This window comes from Trichosurus vulpecula, chromosome 2 (assembly GCF_011100635.1).
Source record: "Trichosurus vulpecula isolate mTriVul1 chromosome 2, mTriVul1.pri, whole genome shotgun sequence".
In the NCBI taxonomy this organism is placed as follows: domain Eukaryota; kingdom Metazoa; phylum Chordata; class Mammalia; order Diprotodontia; family Phalangeridae; genus Trichosurus; species Trichosurus vulpecula.
The window spans coordinates 3,588,006-3,614,956 of record NC_050574.1 but is presented as its reverse complement, the minus strand read 5'-3'; the positions used below and the strand labels follow the sequence as shown (position 1 = coordinate 3,614,956).

Below are 26,951 nucleotides of genomic sequence, written 5' to 3'. Positions count from 1 at the left end.
CTTACATCACAGGAAGCCTAAGCCACATGTGGTAGAAGGAGCTTGCTGAGAGGTAAAGAAAAGTGTGTCACAGGAAATGCACAGAGAGCAGTTATGACAGCTGAGGGTGAGTGCAGACGTGGCTGTGCTGTGAGTTTGTTGGTGGCAAGGCTCCAGCAGCGGGGAGGACGGCTTTGAGATGATCTAATTCTCTGCTGTGATATCGTGTATCGAATTCTTTGCTGCTGTGATGGATTAAGCTTATTGGTTTTGGGATCTGGTCTGAATAAATGATTTACTTCTACCTTCTATATGGAGAATCTCTTATATTTTGTGATACAGAACCACAGAAGCATATTGACAATTATCATCTATATTGTGATTATTGCCTTGTTAATACACCATCTCCTAGCTCTGGGTGTTCTCTCTGGCCATCCCCCATGCCTGGAACACTCTCCCTTCTCATTTCTGCCCCCTGGTTTCCTTCACCTCCTTCAAGTCACAGTTAAAATCCCACCTTCTATGGGAAGCCTTTCCCAATCCTTAACTCTAGTGCCTTCCCTCTTGTAATCATTTCCTATTTATTTTGCACATAGCTTGTTTATACATGTTTGCCTCTCTTTCCAATTAGATTGTGAGCTCCTTGAGGGAAGGGACTGTATGTTGCCGTTTTTGTGTGCGCATCTCCAATGCTTAGCAGTGTCTGGCACATAGTAGGTGCTTAATAAATGTTTATTGACTGACAGGCTTTGTCCTGAAACTCTGGTCAGGTTCTGATGAAGGATGGAGGGAGGGATTAAGCATTTATATAGCACCTACCATGTGCCAGGCAGTGTGCTAAACAAGTATAAATATTAGCTCATTGGATCCCAACAACAACTTTGCAAGATAGGTGCTATTATTTCTATTTGAGGAAACTGAGGCAAGCAGAGATTAAGTGACCTGTGCAGGGTCACATAGCTAGTAAGTGTCTGAGGCTGCATTTGAACTCAGATCTGCCTGGATCTAGGTCCATGCTCTATCCAATGTACCACCAGCTGCCTCCAAAGGATGAGGAATGGAAGACAAGGATGAGACTGGTTTGTAGACCCTTCTACTTAGATCCCTGTCAAAGAGTGTGACCAATGTCATTCCCCTTGATTCTAATAGTGAGGAAAGTTCCTTGGAGATCATCTGGTTGAAATCCCTCCATCTACTCAGGAAAGTGAGACCCAAGGAGAGCAGGAAAGTGAGTTTCCCAACATCAAACAGCAAATTAGCCAATGCAGCTGACTCTCAAACCTCTGGGACCAGATAAAGGCCCCTCCTCATTTGTCACATTCTGTCCTCTGAAGCACCTTGTTAAACCTGAAAATTTGGTTGAAGGAAACAACAGAGCTAGGTGATAGAAAAATCCATGTTGTTTATTATTTTCCCTTAAAGCATAGCTAAGCTAGCTTACTTGTATGTACAGGGAGTCAGAGTATAAACTCCGGCTGCCTGAACAAAGCAATGAGAAAACTTATATACGTTATTTTAGCAGACCTAGCAAGCCTGTATGACCTCATTTTTTATGACCCCCATGTATGTTTAACCATGATACAAGAAGAGGATTTTCCTTAATGGAAGAGAGTTGTAAAGGATGTTGACAAAAGTCAGTTGAAACTACAGCCCAGCGTCTCTGTGTCTCATTACATTCCATAACATAGTATATACCTGTAGAATATTAAGCAAGGTAATCTCTCTTGGGGTTGGGGTAATGTCCTTAATGATCCGGCCTTGTTGACAGAGGTAAGGGTATTGCCTGAGCAAACTTTTAGAGACAACAAAGAAGCCCAGGTCCTGGATCTTCATCCAGTTACTCATTAACTCAGGCTCTGGGTCTGGTTGAAATTAAAAATGATATAAAATAGTATAATATTTTCCACAACCTCCAAACACATCTTCCTGTACATCCCGGACTCCTTACCCCACACCACCAATCTCCTTGCTTTCTATTTCTGCTATGTCATGGGAGGCCACCAGGTTGGCATGAATGGACTTACTCTTTCAGGAGGAGTGATATGCAGGTACATAGCCATCACCTTCAGGCAGGAGGAGCAGGGGTACCCGAGACACTCAATATGGCACCACCAGCCTTCCAGTGTTGGGTTTACACCTTTGGCCTCATCCTGGTCTCTTCACCCTCCCTCACCTCACCTGTCACATCAGTTGCTGAACCTTGCTGTTTCTGCCTTCCTAACATCTCTCCCATTGCTAGCCCCTTCTCCCCATTCACATAGCCACCACCTTGGTTCAAGACCTCATCACCCATCCCTTAGATTATTGCAACAGCTTCCTAATTGGCCTCCCTGCTTTGATCAAGTCTCTCCCCACTCCAGTCCATCCATCACCTGCCAAAGAAATCTTTATTAGTTCTGATCTGACCGCACAACTCCCTTTGTCCACATATTGCCTTGAGGATAAAATGGAAACTTTTCAAGTCCAACACAACTTGACCCAGACTTCCTTTACAGCTTTATTTGCATTTCCTGTCAGACTGGTTTTCTCTCTGTTCCTCCCACACACAGCTCTCTAGCTCCCATCTCCATGACTGTGCACTGCCCATTCTGCAAGCCCGGCTGCTCTCCCCTCCTAGCTCTGAGTTTCCCTTTTCCTGTAAGATAAGGCTCAGGATTAATCTTCTCCCTGAAGCTTTCATGATTCCCTCAAATGTCAAGAGCCTTCCTCCCAAACCACCCTGTATGTAACTTTCTATATTCAAATTTGTTTTATTTATGCTCTATATAGTTTATGTAGTCTTGTTTTCTCCCCTATGAGAATGTAAACTGTTGTTCCTGGAGATTGCTTCATTCTTTGTAACTGCATCCCCAGTGCCTTGCATGGACCCTGGCTCATAGTGAACGCTGAACGAAGTCATTGAGCATTTATTAAGGGCTTACTATTTACAAGGCACTGAGCTAAGCTCTATACTTAATAAATCCTTGTTGTCTAGAGCAGGGACCCTAGGACCTATGGTCCATGGGATGATTTTAGGGGATCTGTGGACTTGGATGGGAAAACAATTTCATCTTTATTTGCACTGTCTGGTTTCCTGTGTAGTTCATGCATAACTTCACCAGGGGTTCATGACACGTCAAAAAGATTAAGAACTCCTGGTTTAGGAGGAGGTAGGGGTTTTAAGAAGTGACTGTGTGTCCTAGGGCCATCTGGGCTCAAAGCTATGGAGCACCCCACTTTGGGGCCTCTGATGAGCTGGGATGAAGTGGTTCTGAAACCAGAGACTTGAGTTTTGCGTCCAGAGGTAGGGCATGTGTGCACCTCACCCTGAAGGAAGGTCTGGAGAGGATTTGGAGTCAGATTTGGACACTAACTGGCACCTTCCCTAGGCTGCCTGTGGCCAGCTCTAGGTTTCCATGGTTGAGAAACTCTACCCAATGATCCAACTGGGAGACCAAGGTTATTGATTTGTATCCCCTGTATCTGGGAAGACAACACATGAAATGTAGCCTAGGGAGCTGCAGAATATTGGAATGATAACTCTGCCAGGGCCCATAGAAATAATTTACTTCAACTTTTTATTTTGTGAAGGTGAAAAATGAGGCCCAGAAATGGCAAAAACAAATCCCAGAATCTAAGATTTGGAAAGGAACATGCAGTCCAACCCATTCCTTACTAAGCACCTCCTCTGCAACATTCTCCTCAAATGACTGATCTTTCAGTTTCTGCTCGAAGCCCAATAATGAGGAAGAGCCCCTCCGTCACACACTCCCTCCCATCTCCCATGACAGCCCATTCCATTTTGGGACACTTTGAATTTTTAAAAATGTTGATACATTTCTTTCAGTCAGATCTTCATGACCATCCCTGCCCCTAACCCTAACAGACCCCCCCCTTGTAATGAATACTAGTCAGATATCTGGGTTGTGTGCGTTTTTAAAGCAAGTCAAAATCGATCTCTCTGCCCTACTTCTCTTTAGAGTGAAGCATCCCTCTTGTCTGTGGCAGCCCTAAACACATTTGAGGGGCAGCTAGGTGGCATCACAGTTCACAGATCATCAGGCCTGGAGACAGGAAGATCCGAGTTCAAATCCAGATTTGAATCCTCATCTGTAAAATAAGCTGCAGAAGGCAATGGCAAACCATTCCAGTGTCTTTGCCAAGAAAAGCCCAAATAGAGTCACGAAGAATCAGACACAACTGAAACAAACAAACAGCGCCAAACATATTTGAAGACAGCTATCTCAAACTCTTCAATATCTCCTCTTCTCCAGGTGAAATGACCCTAGTACCCTGAATTGATCCCCATCTGGTGTAGTGTCAAGTCACTCTACCACCCTGATCAACACTTGCCTCTGGACTCTTTAGGTGGGAAAGGGAACAAGTACTCATTCATAAGTCTAGCACATCCTATTTGATCCTCACAAATCTATTATTTAGGTGCTATTATTCCCATTGTTCAGGTGAAGAAACTGAGGCAAATGGAGGTTAAGTGACCTGCCCAGGGTCAAACAGCTAGTAAGTGTCTGAGGCTGTAATTGAACTCAGGTCTTCCTGACTTCAGGCCTGGTTCTCTGTGGTGCCACTTAGCTGCTGGGTCTTGTCATTTGGGCAGTTTTGCACCCATCTAACTATAACATCAGCTTGTCTACATGTGTTCCTCTCCTCCACAAAGTCAGCATGTCAGGCTTTGGCAAATGTATGCTGAACTCTAATTAGACTTGGTTGTAGCATTTTGTATGCACTGTCAAAGGGAGTGCATTTCCATGGAGTGAGGATGAGGATAGGATGTATTTGGGAAAGAAGATGCCGCAAAAATCAAGAAAAATGTTAAAAACAGAAAACAGGATTTCTTCCTCTCCTTTTGCCGTTTGTGCCTTGGAGAGTGTATCTAGGGCATCCATGTGTGTCTTGGATAGCAGACTTCTTTCAGTTCACGGGCTTTCGATAACACTCAACATATTCATTTATTCTAATTGCATTGATTTGATTTGTGCAAAAGCTTTTTAGGAAGTGTCATTAAAAATGACAAATTCCATGAAAAAAACCGAGATCCATAAAATATCCGCAAGTCTACAACATACTTACTTAAAACCAACAGTCTACAAAAGCAACAACAAAAACCTCAGAGCAAATCCGTTGTTGTAGGTTGGCAGTGCCAATATAATAAAAATGACATGGATAAAGACTTCATAATAGTTAAGGACACACTGCATAAAAATAGAAAAAATACGATTTAAAAAAACAAAAAGTCTAGAATTTCAGGGAAAATACTAAGTTCAGATCAGCATTTTATACCATAAACTCTCAATGGGTGTGACCTACATAGACCTTATCATTAAAATAATTGTAGCAAAATTTAACGAAGTGTCTTCTATAACTATGATTAGGCAATTTCATGACCAAACAAGGGTCATCAGACAAAATTCACAACTTTGTTTTTAAAAAATTAAATAGCCTTTGTCTGTAGACTTGTTTATAAGTTGAGTAGATTGTGCATGAATGTGTAGATTTAGTGTGCATATTTTCATGTGCAGGCTGGGTCTAAATATGGCTGTTCTTTTGTGTTGGTAAACAAAATGGGCTCCTTAGCACTTAGTTCAACAAGTGCCCTTGAAGAGTTTGGCTTTTGTTCCCTTTGAGTAATTCAGTGTATTTCATTGAGCCTTACTAGGTGCTAAGCCCCAGGCCCAAACCCCTATTAGGTGTAAAATCTATGTGGGTGTGGATTGGTAACTAAATTGGGGCCCAAGGTGGGGCTAACTCAGGGGAGGGCCTAGTTTGAGTGATAGGTTTGGGACATCAGAGGCTCTTAGACCACGTGGGTTTAAGTCGCCTCTTTGTGACGATTTTAGGCCACGTGGGCAAGTCGCATGTGTGACTCACCCCTGACGCTGAAAAATATATAAAACCAGGGGTTGGCCTTTTATTCTTTGGAGCTCTTACCTACAGCAGTGGTGGTGCGGGTGACTCTGGGCCAGCCCTTGTTCTGAGCTCCCGGGCTGAACCTAGATGTTGGTAACTATGAATCTGTATTTGGTCTGTCTGCTGATGTTTGTAATTTGTTTGTAATTTGCTCTGAAGTTCAGTGTGCTGGTCTCTTCCCCTGAACTAAGTGAATGATATTTGTGTGCTGAATTAAAGTAAGCTTGTCAACCCCTTAACCTTGCTTTCCTTAGTTAAGCAGATCAAAAGAACCTCTGCTTTCGCAGCGTGCTGGCAGCTTTCTGGGTGCTGGCTGTTGGTGGATCTTACACCCCCACAGCTGCTGCTAGACAGATCGTTGAAACCCCTTTCCAACTCTCTCCTATGGGCTTATCTTGTTCTCTACAGTCTAAGTGATTTCTTCCACTCCAAAATATTCAACAGCCATTGCTACACCAACGATTCACAATTCTATATATCTAGCACTAATTGCTTTCTCCTAAACCTTAGCCCCAAATTACAAATTTCTTGCAGAACTTCATGAGAATGTCCTACTGGCACCTTAAATCAGTCTGTTCAAAGTGGAGTGCTGCTTCCCCCTCCCCAACTTCCCTGTTTTTGTGGATGGTACCATCACCTTCTCAGAAATGTAAGTTTAACATTTCAGTCATCTTTGACTTTTCTCTCTCCTTTATACTGCTCCTAGAAAATTCATATGTAAGGGAGACTCCCTGGAGAAATCCGGAGGACACACATTGTAACTCGTTCTAGTCTAACTGTGGGCCAAGTGAGAGCCCCTTTAATAGACTGTGGCTGCAAAGGTATGATTAGGGACTATTCAAAGGGCACCAGATGATCAATGACTTGGCTTTTTGTTAGTTTAATTCCTGCTTGATGATGGCATTAGGTGAGAGAAGAGAAAGAATGCTGTAAAAAGACCTTGGGCCCTCCCTATAGGAGGCCTGGGGGCAGCTAGGTGGCTTGGTGGATAGAGCCCTGGGCCTGAAGTCAGGAAGACTCACTTTCTTCAGTTCAAATCTGGCCTCAGATACTTCCTAGCTGTGTGACCCTAGGCAAGTCACTTAACCTTGTTTGCCTTAGTTCTTCATCTAAAAAATGAGCTGGAGAAGGAAATGGCAAATTGCTCCTCTATCTCTGCCAAGAAAATCACAAGTGAGGTCACAAAGAGTCAGATACCACTAAAATGACTGAAAAACAACACAGGAGGCCCATTTGGGACTTGTAAATATGGCCCTTGGGTCCATGGGTTCACTGTCTTGGGGTTTGTTCTGGTTTAGCTTTTGAAAAGTTAGGAGAGGGAGCCACCAGCAACCTGAGAGAAGGGGGCTTGAGGCACTGGTTGGCTAATGCCTTCTCAATGTTGCCCCAATTATGGCAGCAGAGCCACAGCCCATGGAGGTACCACCTTACCGCATGGTTAGTAGCCCAGAACCAGTTACAGAATGTCTGCACATGCTCTAAATCACTCCAAGGAGTGCCCACTGCACACCATCATGATTCCCCACAAAAGAAACAAACTCAACAGCCTCATTCCATGTGAGGAGCTACATTGGTGGCACTCGTGATAAGTCCTGGGCTCAGTGACATGGTGGCCAGTTACACCTACAATCCTTAACCTGGTATTCAAGGTTCCCCATACTTTGGCTCCAACTTTCCATTCTGACATTTTAAATTTTTAATATCATTCCCCTTTCCACATTCCATGTTGCAGCCAGTCCTTTCCCTGCCCCAGTACAGCAAAGCTCTCTTCTTCTCCTCTAGGTCTGCAGAATCCATCTCCTCTGACAGGAATTCTCTCACCTCACCTCTGCCTTTCAGAATCCCTTCCCTTCCTTCAAGGTTGAGCTCACATGGACTTTCTCCACAATCCTTTCCTAATCCATCAAGTTCAAAGTTCTTGCCTCCTCCCAAAATATTTAATGAAATTTTGTCTGGATCTCTCCCTCACCCACTTCCCTCCTTATTTTGTTTGTTTTTACACACAGATGATGATAGTTTATGATTAGAGATATTATGACACATGATCTTCATAATAATCCTCACAGGCAGTGTGAGAATTACTAACCTAGGTAGCTGGAGGAGGAAACCAAGACACACAGTGAAATGACTTTCCTGAGGCCTCATGGAAGCTGAAGCAGAATGTGAAGGCTAGGGTTCTGTGAAGTCCTGTTGAGTCACACTACCTCTAATCCAGCCACAAAGCTTCTCCTCAGCACAGACTAAGGACAGTAAATTTCAATGACTTGTTTCCCACATGCATACATCTCAGGTCTGTTTTTCCATGTGATTCTCCACTCTTGTTGTCTGCTCTAGAAGGATTTCCCACATTCGCTATATTGATCAATCTTTTCCATTTAATGAACAAACCTTCAAGGGATGAGTTGCGGCTGAAAGCTTTCCAATATTAGCAAACCGATATTTGCTTTCGATTTGGCAGATCTCTCCCAGGAAGCTTCACGCCCCCCCTCCCCCTACCCATCCTGCAAAAGGTACAAAGTAGATTCTCTTTAAAAAGTTAAGCAATAGTGGTGAAGGGGCAGGTTTTGACTCATACAATGTCATTTTTTATATCTGCCAATTATTAGCAGAAATTTAATGTCAATATCCCAGAACCAGCATGGTGTGCTACCAGCTCTTTGGTTGTCCTTACTGCTGTTTATGAATGCTACTTAAAGTATGAATTCATAGAATTATGTGGAATTACTTATTATGCATACATTTGTCATTATTTATGTATGGCATTACTAATTTACAGAGAATTGTGTATGGATTTATTATGACCCAAATAAAGGAACTGTCGTCTTGACAAAAGGACCTGAGGTTCGTTTGCCATCCTTACTCATTCATTGCACCACGGTTTGTTCATGGGAGGGGCAGCTATAAGCAGTGGATACTCTAGTCCTGGTGCTGCCAGGAAAGAGGAGCCATGATGGAGGCATTGGGGTTCAGAGGAGGTGGGTATATTGAGTTCTTTGGATACCCACCGGAAAAGACCACGATGGCAGCAGTGGGGAATAATGCTTCAATCACTCTTTAATAAGGCACAGAGGCAGACAGTGGAGGGAGTGCAGAGGCAGATGGCATGGGAAGATGGGAGGGAGTGATAGAGGGAGGGAGTCAGATGTGGGCAAGACGGGGAGGTACAAGGGTACAGATTACTTCTATAACTGCACTGGAGTCACAAACACTTGGACGGCATAGACCAGGAGCAGGTGGGGAATGCTGGGGTGGGGGACAGAAGAGCAGAAGTGTGGGAGAGCTCATTTTTATGGGATGTCAGTATGGGGTGGCGGAAGGACTAACTCTTATGCATGCCACCTCTGTCTTGGTTCATTAACATATCCACACCATCTCAAAATTGGGAGCAACACTTTAGGGTTAATTCATTAGTATAACATTTGCTGGGCTTCTGCTGGTTTTAAGGCTTGAGCCTGGAGCTTATCTGGGGCTTACAGACCACAGGCAGTGGTAGGATCCAGGGACCCTTACAGTAAGGCCTAGCTGGCTCCCCCTAATTTAGTGCATTGTCTTAGGATGTGGTCTCAGTTAATTTATGAGGCAGTTGGCAATAGCTCCTGTTCTCCCTCAATTCATGAGACAGTTTGGTCCCTCAATTTATGGAATAGTCTGTAAGTAACTTCTAGGTCCCTCTTTGAAATTCTCCTTCCTACTACTATTACCTTATATTGGTTACTTGATACGTGTGTGGTGAGAGAGAAAGAGAGAGGGAAGACCTAGAGAGACAAGAACAGGATACAATTTTAACACACTATTATCGTCAAAATATTGTACTTTTGGATCTGCTGTCTGCATCATACCATACAACTCTGCCCATGTTTCCTTATACATCTAGGGTTTCTGTCCAGTGAGAATTTTGATGTTGAATGAGATAGGAATTCCTGTTAAAGGACTTCCCACACTCCTTACATTTGAAAGGTCTCTCTCCAGTATGAACTCTGTGGTGTTCAAAAAGGGATGAGCTCCTACTGAAGGCCTTCCCACATTCCTTACATTGATAAGGTTTCTCTCCGGTGTGCATTCTCTGGTGTATAATAAGTGATGAACTTTGGCTAAAGGCCTTCCCACATTCCTTACATTCATAGGGTTTCTCTCCAGTGTGAATTCTCCTGTGCTGAATGAGGTGTGAATTCAAGTGAAAAGCCTTTCCACATTCCTGACACCGATAAGGTTTCTCTCCAGTATGAATATTTTTATGTACAATAAGAGCTGAGTTTTGGCTGAAGGCCTTCCCACATTCACCACATTTATAAGGCTTTTCTCCAGTGTGAATTCTCTGGTGTTGAATGAGAGGTGTTTTCCAGTTGAAAGCCTTCCCGCAATCCTTACATTGATAAGGTTTCTCTCCAGTATGAATTCTCTGGTGTTGGTTGAGGCCTGACTTCCATTTGAAGGCCTTCCCACATTCCTTACATTTATAGGGCTTCTCTTCAGTATGAACTCTCTGGTGTGCAATAAGGGCTGAGCTATGGCTGAAGGCTTTTCCACATCCCTTACATTCATAAGGTTTCTCTCCAGTGTGAATTCTCTGGTGTCCAATGAGGTAAGACTTCCAGTTGAAGGCCTTCCCACATTCCTTACATTCATGAAGTCTCTCTCTAGTATGCATCCTTTCATGATTACTAAGGTATGAATATTGGGTAAAAGACTTTCCACAGTCCTTACATGTATAAGATTTCTCTCCAGTGTGAATTCTCTGCTTTTCCACAAGGTGGGAGATTTCCTGGAAGTTCTTCCCACCTTCCCTGGATTTCTCAGCTTTCTCTCCAATGTAAATTCTCTGATGTTGGATCATTCCTGCATTCTGGCTCAAAATCTTTTCAAACTCCTCACAATGCCAGGATTTCTCTACTCTACACAGACCTGGGGCTCGAATCAGGGCTGGAAGACTCTCACCTTCATTCTCACTCCATGATCTCTTGGGCCTGCAGGTGCTCTTGTGGATTTTTTTGCTAATGTTAACACATTCATGGCCTCTGTGCCCAATAGGAGTTTTCTTGTCCAGAATCAAGTGGCTCAAATGACTTTGCTGGGAGATTATTTGCCTTGGCATCTCCCCTGCCAGGTTTTGCATTTGTTTCCATAACCTGATCTCTTGGCTTGGGTCACCCACAAAGGTTTGGGTCCTGAGAACATCTCCAGGGAGTCTTTCCACTAATGTTTCTTCTGGTCCTAAATCTTGCTTTTCTGTTGACTTCTGGTTCTTGAATTTAGTATCCCAAACTGAGGAAAAAAAGGAACAAAAGTTGAACCAGGAGGGCTAGAAAGCTAATCCTAGAGAATATACAAAGTCCTGTGCAAAACTTATTATTAGTCAAACTTATACCAGAACCATGAATCCTTCTGCCTCATTCCTCTCTAGGCTGCACTTGGGACTTTCTCTTCAACCTTAGATTTTACACTTTAAAAAACATAATCGATAGGGAAAAAAAAATTTGAATCCTATGTATCAGACTGTAAGTTCCTTGAGGGCAGGGGCTTTCTTTTGCCTCTTTTTGTAAGCACTGAGCACAGTTCTTGGCACGTAGTAGGCATTTAATAAATGGTTTTTGATTGACTGATTGGAAAAAAATGTAATGGCAGAAAGGGAAGGACATTATTCAATTTCAAAACCTGCATCAATGCAGAGATGGAACAGCAATCACCTAATGCCAGAGCTGGAAAGCTCAATCCAGTCACATCCTTCTCATTTGACAAATGGAGACAGTGAGGTTCAGAGAAGTTAGGAGGCTTGATGAAGTGCATGTGTGCATTCAGGCAGACCCTCTCCAGGGGGGCAATCCTGCCCTTTATGAGGAACACACTCTTAAGGACTCCCATAACTTCAGAGCCCAAGATAGGAAGCTGGGAAAATCACCATTAAGTGTGTCAGCTCACCAGGCAGGTCTCCTCAATTCTGGGCCTAATATTTTGTTGTCCATCTAGAAGCTTAGCATTAGTGCAAAGGGCTCTGGCTAGCACTGGTACTGTGGCCATGGAGGGATCTGGTAAAACCCCTACCTCTGCAGAATTACAGATCAATGACATAATGGGGCTGTGCTAAGTGCTTGGTAAACAAACACAAGCCAGCAAAGCCATGTGTATCCTCAGGAAGCTGGTAAGGGGTGATTTCAGCACATACAGGGGAACATGCTTTGCATGAGGAGCTCAGAAGGAATAGTAATGGAATCACAGGGCACTTAATTAACATGGTCTGTCTAGTGATGGTGGTGGTGACTAAATCATTCTTGATACAAGGCCTGGGCTACCTGCTGGGATAGTTTTTGATAATGATTGGTTTATCTTTTCTCTGAATGGAGCAGAGCCTTCTTAATCTGGGATCCGTGAACTTTATACAAGTAACATTTTGGTAGCCTTCAACAGAAATCATTTCCCTTGTAATCTTCTTTGTATTTTGTTTTATGCATTTAAGAAGATTCTTCCAAGAAGGGGTCCACAGGATTTGCCAGGCTGCCCAAGGGGTCCATGGAACAAAAGAGGTGAAGAAGCCCTGGTCTAGAGGCTTTCCCAAGGCAGAGTAGCCTTAGCAGGTCGCCCAGGAAGGCATTCCTTTATTGAAGGAATATTTCTAGTGATTCATGAATCTATGCTCTGTCCTCCCAGAGTTGGACCCTGCCCTTTTTATCCCTTGATTCTGAGTCCCCAAGACTGGGGAAGAAAGCACAGCTTTGAAGAACTGTGGGGAGAGAACTTCCTGCTTTCCAGCCTGGTGGAGTGAGTCTCCTGCACATGGCCACAAGGCTCCTGATGGTCATCTCCACACACCTACCTGCACCATCCAGGTCTTCAAAGATGGCCATACATAAGAGACCAGCTGGGCGGCTCCACCCACTGGCTCCCAGCTGACTCCTGGGATTTTCTCCTTCAAACAAAGATGAGCTATTGGCAGCAGGTCCCAATGAATCCCATGTGTGTGGCTCTTCCCCTCCCTCCAACCAGGAGATGAGGCCTGGCTTGGGACCAGGAAGCCCTGCTCATAGAAGAGAAAATGAGATAGCTCTGCATGTGCTGAAGCTGGAAGGAGATCACAAAGGAGACAGGCAAGTGTAGTGGTAATTTAAAATTGAAGATCTTTCCCACCCATTAATAGGCCCATGTGACCTGCTGTAATATCAATTAAGTTGGGACTGTTTTAGTGTTTTAGAATGATAAATTAATTAAGTCTCTTTGATTGAGCCTTACTAGGTACAAACCCCTAGGCCCAAACCCCCACCTACTAGGTGCTAAGCTTATGTGGGTGTGAAGCCCTCAGGGTCCTAAGGGGAGTTGCTAAGACCAGAGCCAATAGTAGGAGCCTAAGCTCTGGTCACTCAGATGACGTTTCAGGATGGCTAATGAGTGTATAAAAAGAGAGAACAGAGCTATTTACTTGGGGCTCTGAGCCACAGGAGGAGTGGCCCAGGACTCTGGGCCAGCCATTGTTATGAGCTCCGCAGCTCCTGAACTCAGATGTTGGTTTCTTGGTAACTATGAATTGTATTTGGTCTGTTTATAATGTCTGTTTGTAATTTATTTGTATTTGCTCTGAAGTTCAGGGTGCTGGATTTTGCCCCTGAATTAAGTGAATGATATATTTGTATGTTGGATTGAAATAAGATTGTTAACCCCTTAATGTTGCTTTCCTTATTAAAGCAGATCAAAAGAACCTGTGCTGGCAGTGTTCTTGTTGTTGGGCTTGTGTTGGTCTTTCACCCCCCACAGCAGCTGCTAGCCAAACTGTTGCTACACCTGCTTATGTTGCAGGAAGCCTAAGTCACACATGGTGGGAGGAACTTGCTGAAAGAGAGGAACTGGAAGGGTGGAGCAGGAAATGCTGAGAGCGGTTAGAGCTGAGGGAGAAAGTAGATGTATGTTGCCTGTGCTGTGAATGATTGCTGGTGGCAAGGTCCCAGCAGGGGGTGGGAACATTATGGGATGGCTTGGCTCCCTACTGTGATGTTGTGTTTCAGGTTCTTTGCTGCTATTATAAAGTGGACTTACTGGTTCTAGAATTTGCTTGCTGCTTGGATGGGTTGGACTTATTGGTTTTGGGATCTGGTTCTTTGGTGTCTAAGTAAATGGTTTACTTGTTCTACTTTCTATATGCAGAGTCTCTTATATTTTGTAATACAAAACTACATAGCCATATTAACAATTATTCTCAATATTGTGATTATTACCTTGCTAACACATTTGGTGACAAGTATGGGATCGTATAAAATCTCTATTTGGAGGTAGAAGGGATTTAGAGGAAGAAATGATTATCCAGGATGGGACCTTATTCCCCCCTAGCAAGGGAACAGTCTATTGGAGGAGGGCTTCCAGTGAAGACTGGAAACAGAGGCTACAGAGGGGAAAACCCTCTTTGGAAAGATGTTTGCAAGAAATTAAAGTTAATCCAATAGTACTCTCTAGGCAAGGCTGGATATTGTTATCAGCTTATTGTCCGATTATGGAAGAATGGACAGATTGTTAAAAGAGAAAACTTAGATGGAAAGAGAATTAGCTAGCCTGAATTGGAATATTTCTATACCACAACAAGATGGGGAAATCTCAGGTGGCAGAAGAACAGAATATTGTTCAGGAATTAACTGATTTTGATGTTAATTTGGCTAGAAAAAAGAGGAAGCCAAGGAGGTAAAAAATGCATCTGAATTCAGCCCAGGTGGAGTCTAGCTTGTTGCCATGGTGACAGTGGAAGAGAGTCAGGAGACAATGATACAATATTAGGAGGTGAGACACGAAATGATACTTTGTGGCATGATGCTCCTGAGCCAGAAAATGATACATTAGATCAGGCTCCTCAGACAGAAGTACTCCCTATACTGCAAAGGAAGCAAGAGACCCAAGAAAATAAAACATTATTTTGAGACATGTTGGAAGATTTTACACAGTAGGAAATCACAGATATCTTGAGTAGGTTTACCCAAGGAATGGGAGAATCATTAATATCTTGGATTGTGAGAAAGTTAAAGGAGGAGGTAATGAAGACTGATATTATGACAGGAAACAGAGATGCATACTATGATACTCCCTTGGGAGTCTCTCATAGAAATTTAATAGTTTAGACAGCTCCCCCTGCTTATAAACACCTAGTTCTGACTCTGCTAATTGGGGAGGTAGGGCACTCTCTTTCAGAGGTGCCAGGTAATATTTCACAGTTCAGTGAGTTAGGAGACTGGGGAAAAGATAAATTTCCTCGAGAGAGAAGAGTGAATACCAGTGGATACAAAGTCAGAATAGAGTGACAAGAAAAGCAACATTTACTACTTTATTGAGAATTATTAATAGCAGACAGAATAGAGAAGAACTGCCCCTACAAATCCTACAGATCTTGAACCCTTGTGTCCAAGTGAGTCACAACCTAAAGAAGACTAGGGTATAGGCTTAGTCCCAGTTCAGATTAAAGAAACACACAGATGGGATTACAGACCCCATATTAATCTGACCATATATTGGAAAAATGGATCAAATACTATAACTATGGCAGTGATAGACATTGGGGCATGGGCCTCCCTTATATATGGAAATCCTGACAAATTTAAGCATGGAACTCCTATTACCATCACAGGACTGGGAGGGAATGAAATATCATCCAGACAAGTTAAACTGATGATGAAAACTGGACAACTGCCTGAGAAAGAATATATGGTGGTTACTGTATCCATTCCTGAATACATCATTGGAATAGATATATTGAAAGGCATGACTCTGAATTTGCCTGAGGGGAGATATCAATTTGCAGTAAGGAAGACAGGAATTAATACAGTTTTGGTGGGAAAAATAAAAATGGACCCAATCACTTTACCTGAACCTTCTAAAGTAATTACTTTGAAGCAGTATCATGTGTCAGGTGGGCCAGATGAAATTGCCAGTACTATAAAGTTATATGTTGAGGCAGGAGTGTTAGTTCCTACAACTACTTGATGGAATAATCCTGTCTGGCCAGTTAAAAAGTCAGAAAGTAGAGAATGACAGTGGATTATAGACAACTGAATAAAGTGACACTTCCCTTGTATGCTGCTGTTCCAGATACTGTTACCTTAATAGAAAAGATCCAGACATATGATGGTATAGCCAGAGTGGCCTTTGTTTTCTTTGAGTGACTCAGTTTATCTCATTGAGCATTGCTGGGCCATGCCTGGGAGCAGAGAACTTCCTGTGTGATGAGTCATGGGGCTGGCTGAGGGAAGGTGTTGACTCCAGAGCCATGCCCTATTGGGTGTTAACCTAGTCTATGCTAGGGGGAGAGGCCAACTCAAGAACCAATCGGCTCTGGTCATTCAGGCAGCGCTTGATGATGTCAAAAACTCTATAAGAGGGGAGAGGACAGCTTGAAGAGCCCTTTTTCTCCTTTTCCGGTTGGTGTGGGAGCAGTGGGGAGCATGACTCTGGGCCAGCCCTTGCTCTTGGGCTGAGCCCAGATGTTGGTAACTATGAATTGTATTGGGTCTGTCTGTTGATATTTGTAATTTGTTTGTATTTTCGTTTTGAGGTTCGGGGTGCTGGTTCGTTTCCCCCGAACTAAATGAATGTTCTGAACCTCAGGGTGTTGGTTTTTTCCCCTGAAGTATGTCTCTTGATGCTTGTGTATATGCTCCCCTGAACTAACTGAATGCTAACTGAATGCTGGCATGTTTCCCCTGAACTAAATGAATGTTGTCTGTATGCTAACTGAATGCTGGCTTAAAGTAAGCTGGTCAGCCCCTTCATCGTGGTTGCCTTGTTTAAGCAGATAAAAAGAACCTGTGCTTTCCCGACATGCCAGCAGCCTCCTGGGTGCTGGCTGTGGGGGGATCTTACACCCCCACAGGAATTGTTAGCCGATTGTTAAAACAGATGGGACTTGGTATGCAGTTATTGATTTGGTCAGTGCTTTCTTTACAATCCTTTACAATCCAAACAATGGAACCAGTTTGCTTTCATGTAGCAGGGCTGACAATATATTTTTGCCTACTTGCCAAAAGGATATCTGCATAGCTCAACTATTTGTCATAGGATTTTGGCTGAACATTTGGATGAATTAAAGTTACCTGGTGTAAAGTTTATCCACTACATAGATGATATTATGACACAGGGAGAAAATGTAAAAGAAATGAAGAAGAGTTTGACACTATTAATTGAGCATATGAAAAGCAAAGGATAGAAATTAACCCTGCAAAGATTCAAGGACCAGCTTAAACTGGAAAATTTTGGGAGACACAATGGAATAAAGCACTGTGAGAAATTCTCCCACAAGTTCAACAAAAGATTCATGATTTTCCTATCCTCACGAATAAAAAAGAGGCCCCAAAGTTCTTAGGACTACTTGGATATTGGAGGCACCACATTCCACATCTTGGTCAGATTTTGAAACCCTTATACAAAATTACCAGGAAAAAATATGAATTTGAAAGGGGAATTGAACAGAGTCAAGATTTTGAAACAGTCAAGGCTGCTATACAATTGGCTCCAGATTTATGGCCTATGCAAAGTGGCCCAGTAGAATTATAAGTGACTGTACAGGATGAATATGCAAACTGGAGTTTATGGCAAAAACAACAAAGCCAAAATGTACCCTTAGGATTTTGTTCTAGGAAACTTCCTTCATCTGGAGTTCAATATATACCTTTTGGAAAGCAGTTGTTAGCTGCATATTGGGCTTTGGTGGAGACTGAACAACTGACTCTGGGTCATGAAGTGATATTGAGGCCTGGAATCCCGATTATGACCTGGGTAATGAGTACCCCAGCATCTCACAGAATTGGGCATGTGCAAGAGACTAGCATAATTAAATGGAAATGGTATATTCAAAATAGATCTAAGACAGGCAAAAGTGGAGTTTCTGCTCTACATGAATCTATAGCAAACACAGACACTGATGGAAATGATTAAACCCCCTGAACCAAGGCAAGAGTTGGTACAATCCTTGGTAAAATGGAATGAAGGATATGATGGATTAACTGAAGAATAGAAGAAATATGCATGGTTTACTGATGGGACAACAAAATATTTGGGCCATAAAAGATATCAGAAAGCAGTAGCCTATAACCCATGTACTAAGTGGACTTTGGAAATTACTAGGATAGGTGGAAGTAGTCAATATGCTGAACTTATGGCAGTATGTCAAGCTATTAAAGCAGAACAAGGAGGACAGTGTCATATATTCACTGATTTGTGGGCAGTAGCTAATGGGTTAGCTACATGGATCCCAATGTGGAAAAATCAGAATTAGGAAATTCATGGTTAACAAGTTTGGGGCAAAGAATTATGGGAAGATATATGGGACATGTCTTTGGTTACTAATTTGTCAGTTTTTCATGTAGACACTCACGTGGCCCTCACTATGCCAGAACATGAGTACAATGAACATGCTGATCAAGTAGCAAAGATTGCTATTCAACATACTGTCCCTATTCTGACCCCAACTGATGATCCAGTACTATCAAAGTGGGTCCACCAAATGGCTGGACATTTAGGGGTCCAGGTCACATGCCAGTGGGCACAAGATCAAGGTATTAGCATCTCTCATTCATTGTTAAAACAAGTAGCAGAGGAATGTTATATACGTCAACTGGAAAAGGAACAAACTATTCCTTGGGTAGCAACTGGAGAGACAGCAAGGGGAAAAGTTCCAGCCCAGATATGGGAGATAGATTATATTGAAGCACTACCCCAAGATAAAGGATGTAAATTTATATATACTTGTGTTGACACCTATTAAGGTGTATTAGTGGCTTGTCCCAGAAAACACCTGTAAAACATTAGATATCATAACTCTATATTATGGAACCCCAATGCAGATTCAAAGTAACAATGGGTCACATTTCAAAGGTAATGAGATGAAGAGTTATTGTGTATTGAACAATATCGAGTAGATATATCATATTCCATGTTATCCATAAGCACCTGGATTAATTGAAAGAATGGATGGATTATTCAAAGAACAGTTAGGAAAGTTAAGTTCTAATATTCATATCAACATTGGAAGGATAATTTGTTTACTGCTTTATGTAATTTGAATAATAGACCATTAGGAGCAAGTACACCTCTGGCCAGAATGATGACCCCAAATCTGCAAATTAGAAAACAACAAACACATAAGATCTCAAATATTGAGTACTGGACTGTGAGGGAAGATGTCCCACCACCGTCTCCAGGAATATCTGGTTTGGCAGGATATGATTTACATTGTTTAGAAGACTTTTGATTGGATAATAAAGAGATAAGAAAAATTTCTACTGGAATATGTATGAGAATCCCTAAGAACCAATTTGGACAGATATTACCTAAATCAGGATTAGCAGCTCGAGGAGTACATGTACTGGCTGGAGTGACAGATTCTAATTGTCAAGGAGAAATTATTGTGACATTCCAAAATTTGGGTTAACAACACATACAGTTTTGTAAAAATCACAGAATAGTTCAAGTGATTATTATTCCTTGTGAAACAATACCCCTTGTGAAAAGTGACCATCCTTCCAAGATAACTAGCAGAGGAAGGGAAGGGTTTGGTTCTACTGATGGAATAAAATTGGGAGCTAAAGTATGGGTAAAACAGAAGCCGGACTATGTCCCGAAGGCTGTGGAAACTTTTAACATATGGGAAGGATGATACTGTAACTGTTGTTTATTCAGAAGATAATTACCAAATTGTACCCTTGACTCATGTATTCCATCATGAATGAGGCTATGATAGTCTCCTTGTTTCTTTTTGGCTTTCTGTCTGTTAAATTTGTTTGCTAGATTTGTTTCCTACAGGCTTAGTACCCTTCACCGGCAGATCCCTGATCGCTTAAGCCGGAGGTCACCGCTGGACCTGTCCATGACTGTGATGTGTCATCCCTGGACCTGGTGTTGATCTAGCTCTGAATGGCAGATAAAGTACTGACTTCTCAAATGGGACTTTTGACCGCTTGGGGCAGGGACAGCTCTATGTCCAATTTCAGTAGGAAGAAGCTATGGAGGATGAGATCTTTGCCCCTTACCCAAGATTTTGAGCCCCTTGAGGGGGGAATGATGACAGGGCTTTATATGCTTATCTTGTGTTATCCCTGTTACATGGTTGTAAAGTTCTGTAGACACTAGTTATCCCAAAACTCCTATTGACTGCCCCATTGACCTATGTAATCCCTAACATGATATTCCTAAAGTGTAGGTCTGATCACATCACCCCCCCCATTAGTCAAAATCTTCAGGGGCTCCCTGTTGTCTCCAGGATCCCATACCAAATACTCTGCTTGGCCTTCAAAGTCCTTAATGACCTTTCTCCTCCTGACTTTCTCTTCTTCTTACAACTCACTCCCCCACACATATTCTTCAACCCACTAAAAATCACCTCCTGGTTGTTCCACAAATAAGACCAGCTCTCTCCTTTGGCATTTTCTCTGGCCACCCCTGATGCATGGAATGTTCTTTCTCCTCTCTTCAGACCACTGACCTTCCCAGCTTCTTTCAAGTCCCAACTCAATACCCACCTTCTATAGGAAGCCCTCCATCATCCCTCTTAATTCTATTGTTTTTCCTCTTTTCATGATTTTCTATTCAACCTATATAGAGCTTGCTTTGTATATGTTTATTTGCATGTTGTCTCCCCCATTAGACTGTGAGCTCCTTGCGAGAAGAGGCTGTCTTTGGCCTCTTTCTGTATACATGACACTTAGCCCAGTTCCTGGTCTACACTAGGCACTTAATATATGCAATTTGCATGTTCAATTGATCGATTGCAAAGGAAAACTATCCTGGACTGGGACTGAAGAGATCCCAGTTCAAGTCCTCATCTAAAGTTCCCTTGCAGGGTGACCTCGCACCAATCACTTTCCAACTTTTGGGCATTTCTCCCACTTATAATAAAAGGTTTGCAGCAGATCACCTCCAATGCCCCTGCAAGTACTAGAAAAGTAACTTCAACCTAGGGAACTCTCTACAGAGGCATCTTGGGGAATCTCCCTGACTAAGAAGAGCCCAGGGAAGGTAAAGACAGATCCTGTCTCTGGGTCTAAAAGCCAAAAAGAACCCCTGATTTCAGAAGTCCCTCATCTGAGCCAATGAGGGAGTCCTACAGATCTGTGCTCCACATCCATAAGTTCTGATTCCCCCAGGGCAGACCCCAATTCCCAGGGGGAGGCAGCCTTACCCAGGGACACCAGGTTCCTGTAGTTCTCCAGCATCACATCTCGGTAGAGCTTCCTCTGAGCAGCACTCAAGCAACCCCACTCCTCCCAGGTGAAGTCCAAGACCACATCTCTGAAGGTCACAGCTTCCTGAAACACCAAACACATTCATGCTGGCCCACCTGCCATATTCTTAGACAGCCCTGGTGTCTAGTGGGCAAGAAGGAGATGCTGGTACTGGGGGAAGGGCCTGTAATAGACACAAAGGGGATGTGGATGACTTCTAGGTCACAGGGGCACTAAGATAGTGGACTAGATATTTCTTCAACCCCTCCAACCTCTCAAATGTCACCAAAACAAATCATGCACCAAATCTAAAAGCTACTTCAGCTATTTCCATGATCTGGGACAAGAAGAATCTAAAACAATATAAAAAGCAAACCCTCCAAGCCCAGGAACGGATGATCAATGCCCCTGGGCTCATTTAGGACTCCTTCCTCACCTCCCACAATACTGGCAATGAAAGTGGACTAGTAAACCAAAGATATGGCACAGGCTCCTGCATCCTGGTTCCCTCTCCCTTTTTCCAGTACTGAGAAGACCCCACCTGCAGGCTGTGTAAATTATCTTGAGCCTCAACAGCCAGCTTAGTCACAGCCCTTCAAGAACAAAAGCCTGCCAGGGTCTCCTGCCAAGAAGCAGCAGCACTGCAAAGCTCTGAACTGCCCATGCACACAAAGCAGGCACTGAACTTCCAGTGCTAGGCTGGAGAACTAAGGAACAGAGGGTGAAAGGCACCAGGACAGGAGACCATGCAGAGGCAGGTCTGTGGATCACTCCAGCAAGCCTGAAGCAAAGAGCCCAGCATCCACATGGGGCCAATTCTGACCACCCCAAAATCAGTCCCGGCAGAGTAGAAGGAGGCTGAGATGCTTAGAGATCTGGCCTCCAAGGAAAACACAAGCAGAGCAGAGAGAGTCAGAAGTGACCAATAAAGAAATTAAGGAGGTAGGGTTGGGAGGGTAGACAGAGTACCAAAGATTTCAGGAAGAAGAAATCTTAAAGACCCTGAACGTAAACAGATGAGTCACTAGGAAAAATAGTAACAACAGAAAGAAATATGGCATCTGGATCTAGTAAACCGATTCAGGTATCAGGAATAAATACCACAGAATAAAGAGACAGTGGAGTCTTTGGCATTGGAGGAGGACATGGCACCACAGCACCCTGATCCTGAGTGTTTAAGACAAAAAATAAGAAATCTGAGGGCAGAATTTCCAGCTCACACGACAAAACTAGGAAGACAGAAAGCCTTGAACCTGCCATGGCAAGCCTCCCCACAGAAACTAAAAGGAGAATGATAGATTAGGAATGCAAATGCACAGAAATGAAAGACAATGTAGAAGTAGAGGAGAAAAACCAAGAATACTGGAAGAAAAAATGCTCACCATGTAAGCAAAACATTAACATAGGGTGTGTGGAGGCAAGCTCAAGATGGTAAGCCTCCCACAAGAACGTGGCAGGACAAAAAAAACTCTACCCCATAATGAAAGAAACAATAGAAGAGAACCATCCAGAACTAAACACAGAAAATGAAGTTCCAATGGAAAGACTTCATAGATTGTCTCCAGAAAAAAAACCAAAAAAACCCAAGGCTGCAAATTCCAAGACACACTGTGGATACATTTAATAATCCAATTCCGAATCAACAAGTTCTGAAAGCCAATGGGAGAAAGGCCTGCAAATACAAAGCAAAGGCCACTTGAATAACACAAGAATATTCTTCATCCACTAGAAAAAGGAAGAGGGAATGAAAGTAAGTGATCCAAAGAACACTGGAGCTCAGCATGCAGCCCAGGGTGACCTATCCTGCAAATCTCACCTTAACCAGGACACAAAAGATGGATGCTCAATGATAAAGAAAAGTCTGAAACGTTTTGAGAAAGAAAACGAGCACGAAAGAGATAATTTACTTCTGAACTCCCCAAACGACAGAAAAGCAGGAAGGATGAATAAATGCAGCAGTCAAGGAAAATACCAGCAACCGTGGACAAGAGACAGACCAGGAAGAGAGACTTCTTTCTAAATACACACAAGGAGACATCTTGTAGATGTCTTTTAGAAGGTAGAAATCTGCAAGAGACATGAGTGAAGAGGTGGACAGAACCTGGCGATACCCTCCAAAGGAAAACCAATGCTTCTTTTGTGGGGCTGTTTTTACAACATAGGAGTACATGAAAGTGGGGAAGGGAAACAGGGGAATAAAGAGGAGCAAGTGATGAACTGAGGTCAAGAAGGTGCTAGCAAAGAGCAGAAGAGCCTGCAGGGGAGTAGACGACAAGGAGAGGAAAGACTGGAAAGGAAGAGAACAGGAGGAGGCCTTACACTGGAAGTGGGAGGGGGTCTCCCTGATGCCTGCTCCTAGAACTGAAAGGAGATGATTTTGTACTGGACGAGGCCTGGGGGATTTGGTGCCTGAAAAGTCTGCTTGTCCTAGGAAGGGGGGAGTTGGAACTCCTGGGGGCAAGTGGCTCCTTGAGGGGAGGGAGAACGCTCCACTCAGGGAGATTTCCAAGCAAATATAGGAAAAAAAGATCAACAAGAGAGTGGGGGGGTGGGAGCTGGGCAGGGTTACCTGAACATGGGACAATGTCCTCTTTGACGCCTACAGTAAGCAACTTGTTCCAAGAGTGAGGTACAGTAGAAAAGGGGAGCCTTGGGGAAAGCTCTTCCAGGCAGTGGAAGAAAGTGCCCAGAAGGCATAGCTTAGGATGGATGCCTTGGAAACTCTGATGAGATGACTACAGAGAAAAGAGAGAGACCAGAGGATTATAGGGGTCATAAACCTGAGAAGGGGGGTCCTGAGTAAACAGAAAGAGAAGGTGGATAATGAAAGGAGTGAAAGAAATCCCTTTTTGAAGGGGTGCAAAAGGTAAAGTGAAAAGAACTAATGAACAAGATAAGCTGAAGGGGCAGGGAGGAAGGGAAATCGACCTGACTGAGAGAAAAAAGAGGGGGTAGAAATATATAATCATACAAAAGTAGGATAGAGGAACTAAAAAAGCCAACCCTAAAGGGAAAAAGGGAACAAATAAGAGGGGGGATTACGTAAAGGGGGCAGGGCCACCTTTAAAAAAACAGACAAAAGTAAAGTAACTGAAGGAACAAAGTATTTTGTTTACAGCAGACTAGGGGGGGAAATGAAAACTTGAAAAAAAAACCAGCCTTGGAGATAGATGAAAGAAAATGGGAACCTAACTCATAACTTTCAATGTAAATGAATTAAGCAATCCAATCAAACAAACAAAAAAAGAATGACAGATTGGATAAGAAAACAAAACCCACAATTTATTGTTTAAAAGACATACATCTAAAAAACAAATAAATATGCAAACTAAAACTTGGGGAGATGGGAGAAAATGTACTATGAATCAGGTAAATCCAAAAGAACAGGAGATATTATCATGCTAGCCGCCAAAGCAAAACCAAACATTCCAAAAATAAAAAGGGATAAACAAAGAAACTATTTCATGCTGAAAGGAACCACAGACAATAAAGCAGCTTTGCTAATCAAATTATATGCTCCAAATGCCTTAGCATCCAAATTCATGAAGGGAGCATTATCAGAGCTTCAATAAGACGCAAACAATAACACAGTAGTGATAGGAGACTTCAACATCCCTGTATCAGTTTGGAATAAGTCTAACTGAAAGATAAACAAAAGGGAAAATATGGAAGTGAACAAAATTCTAGAGAAACTAGAATTAAAATATTTTTGCTGTCTTCTAAATGGGAGAGCAAGAGAATATACATATTTCTCTTAACCATATGGACGTACAGAATGACAGTGGATTATAGACAATTGAATAAAGTGACTCCTCCCTTGTATGCTGCTGTTCCAGATACTGTTACTGTGATACCTGAGTAGCCAGCTATTGCTAGAAAAACCCTGCCCCCAGCCCCTAACTGCAAACCCCAGTCTGCATAAGAAAAAACCAGACTGAGGGCGAGTGTCCCGGGCCCCTAAGATATTCCCATGGAATGTAAGCTAATTACCAGGAAAGCCTAACGATCTTCCTTTATCTAACTGAGTTGGCTTGGAGACAACTTTATCTCTTGTCTCAACAAAACCCAGCTGGACCATCGCTCCCGGTCTGCCTATGGCCTTGAAGGATGAAAGCCTCAGCCCCGGATATTCCTTTGAATTATGTGATTGCTCCTAGCTCTTATCTCATGCTCCCGTGGGATGTATGGCAAATGGGACGAAGAGATCCTGGGTTGTAATTCAGTCAACACTTAAGTCAGCTATCTGATATATTGTATTTACAATCTATTTAGGAGGTTCCTTTTTTATGTATCATGGTCATCAAAGTAAAGTTAACAAAGGCTTACTGAGCCTGCCAAAAATAACATATGTAAGTTTCAAGAGATAACTAACATCTGTACTTAGATTTTTGTATAAATACTGCTTCTTCACTGGCATCAGGGGCCGTTTTGATTTGGGAGACTCTATTTCCCCGAATGGTCGCCAGCTAATAAACTTCTCCATTTAAAACTTATACTCTGTCGTGTGTCTCACTCGCTTCTGGTAGAACATTACCTTAATAGAAAAGATCCAGACATATGACAGGACTTGGTACACAGTTATGGATTTAGCCAATGCTTTCTTTACAATCCTTTACAATCCAAAAAAGGAACCAGTTTGCTTTCATGAGGCAGGGCCAACAATAAACCTTTACCCGCTTGCCACAAGGATATCTGCATAGCCCAACCATCTGTCATAGGATTGTGGCTGAACACTTGGATGAATTAAAGTAACTTGGTGTACAGCTTACCCACTACATAGATGATATTATGACACAGGGAGAAAATGTAAAAGAAGTGGAGAAGAGTTTGATACTTTTGATTGAGCATATGAAAAGCAAAGGGTGGGAAATTAACCCTGCAAAGGTTCAAGGACCAGCTTAAACTGGAAAATTTTGGGAGATACAATGGAATAAAGCACTGTGAGAAATTCTCCCACAAGTTCAACAAAAGATTCATGATTTTCCTAACCTCTCCAATAAGAAAGAGGCCCCAAAGTTCTTAGGACTACTTGGATATTGGAGGCACCACATTCCACATCTTGGACAAATTTTGAAACCCTTATAAAATTACTAGGAAAAAAATAGGAATTTGATTGGGGATTTGAACAGAATAAAGCTTTTGAAGAAGCCAAAGCTGCTATACAATTGGCTCTAGATTTATGGCCTATGCAAAGTGGCCTGGTGGAATTACAAGTGACTGTACAGGATGAATATGCAAACTGGAGTTTATGGCAAAAACAACAAAGCCAAAATGTACCCTTAGGATTTTGTTCTAGGAAACTTCCTTCATCTGGAGTTCAATATATACCTTTTGGAAAGCAGTTGTTAGCTGCATATTGGGCTTTGGTGGAGACTGAACAACTGACTCTGGGTCATGAAGTGATATTGAGGCCTGGAATCCCGATTATGACCTGGGTAATGAGTACCCCAGCATCTCACAGAATTGGGCATGTGCAAGAGGCAAGCATAATTAAATGGAAATGGTATATTCAAAATAGATCTAAGACAGGCAAAAGTGGAGTTTCTGCTCTACATGAATCTATAGTAAACACAGACACTGATGGAAATGATTAAACCCCCTGAACCAAGGCAAGAGTTGGTACAATCCTTGGTAAAATGGAATGATGGATATAATGGATTTACTGCAGAACAGAAGAAACATGAATGGTTTACTAATGGGACACCAAAATATCTGGGCCATAAAAGATATCAGAAAGCAGTAGCCTATAACCCATGTACTAAGCAAACTTTGGAAAGTGCTGAGAAAGGTGGAAGTAGTCGATATGCTGAACTTATGGCAGTACATCAAGCTATTAAAACAGACAAAGGAGGACAGTGTCATATATTCACTGATTTGTGGACGGTGGCTAAT

The 26,951-nt window shown here is 42.7% G+C and overlaps 1 pseudogene; it reads right to left on the bottom strand.

Moving 5' to 3' along the window:
* The window catches only part of LOC118839952, a 228,461-nt pseudogene that overhangs the window by 181,984 nt on the left and 19,526 nt on the right, over window positions 1–26,951 (bottom strand).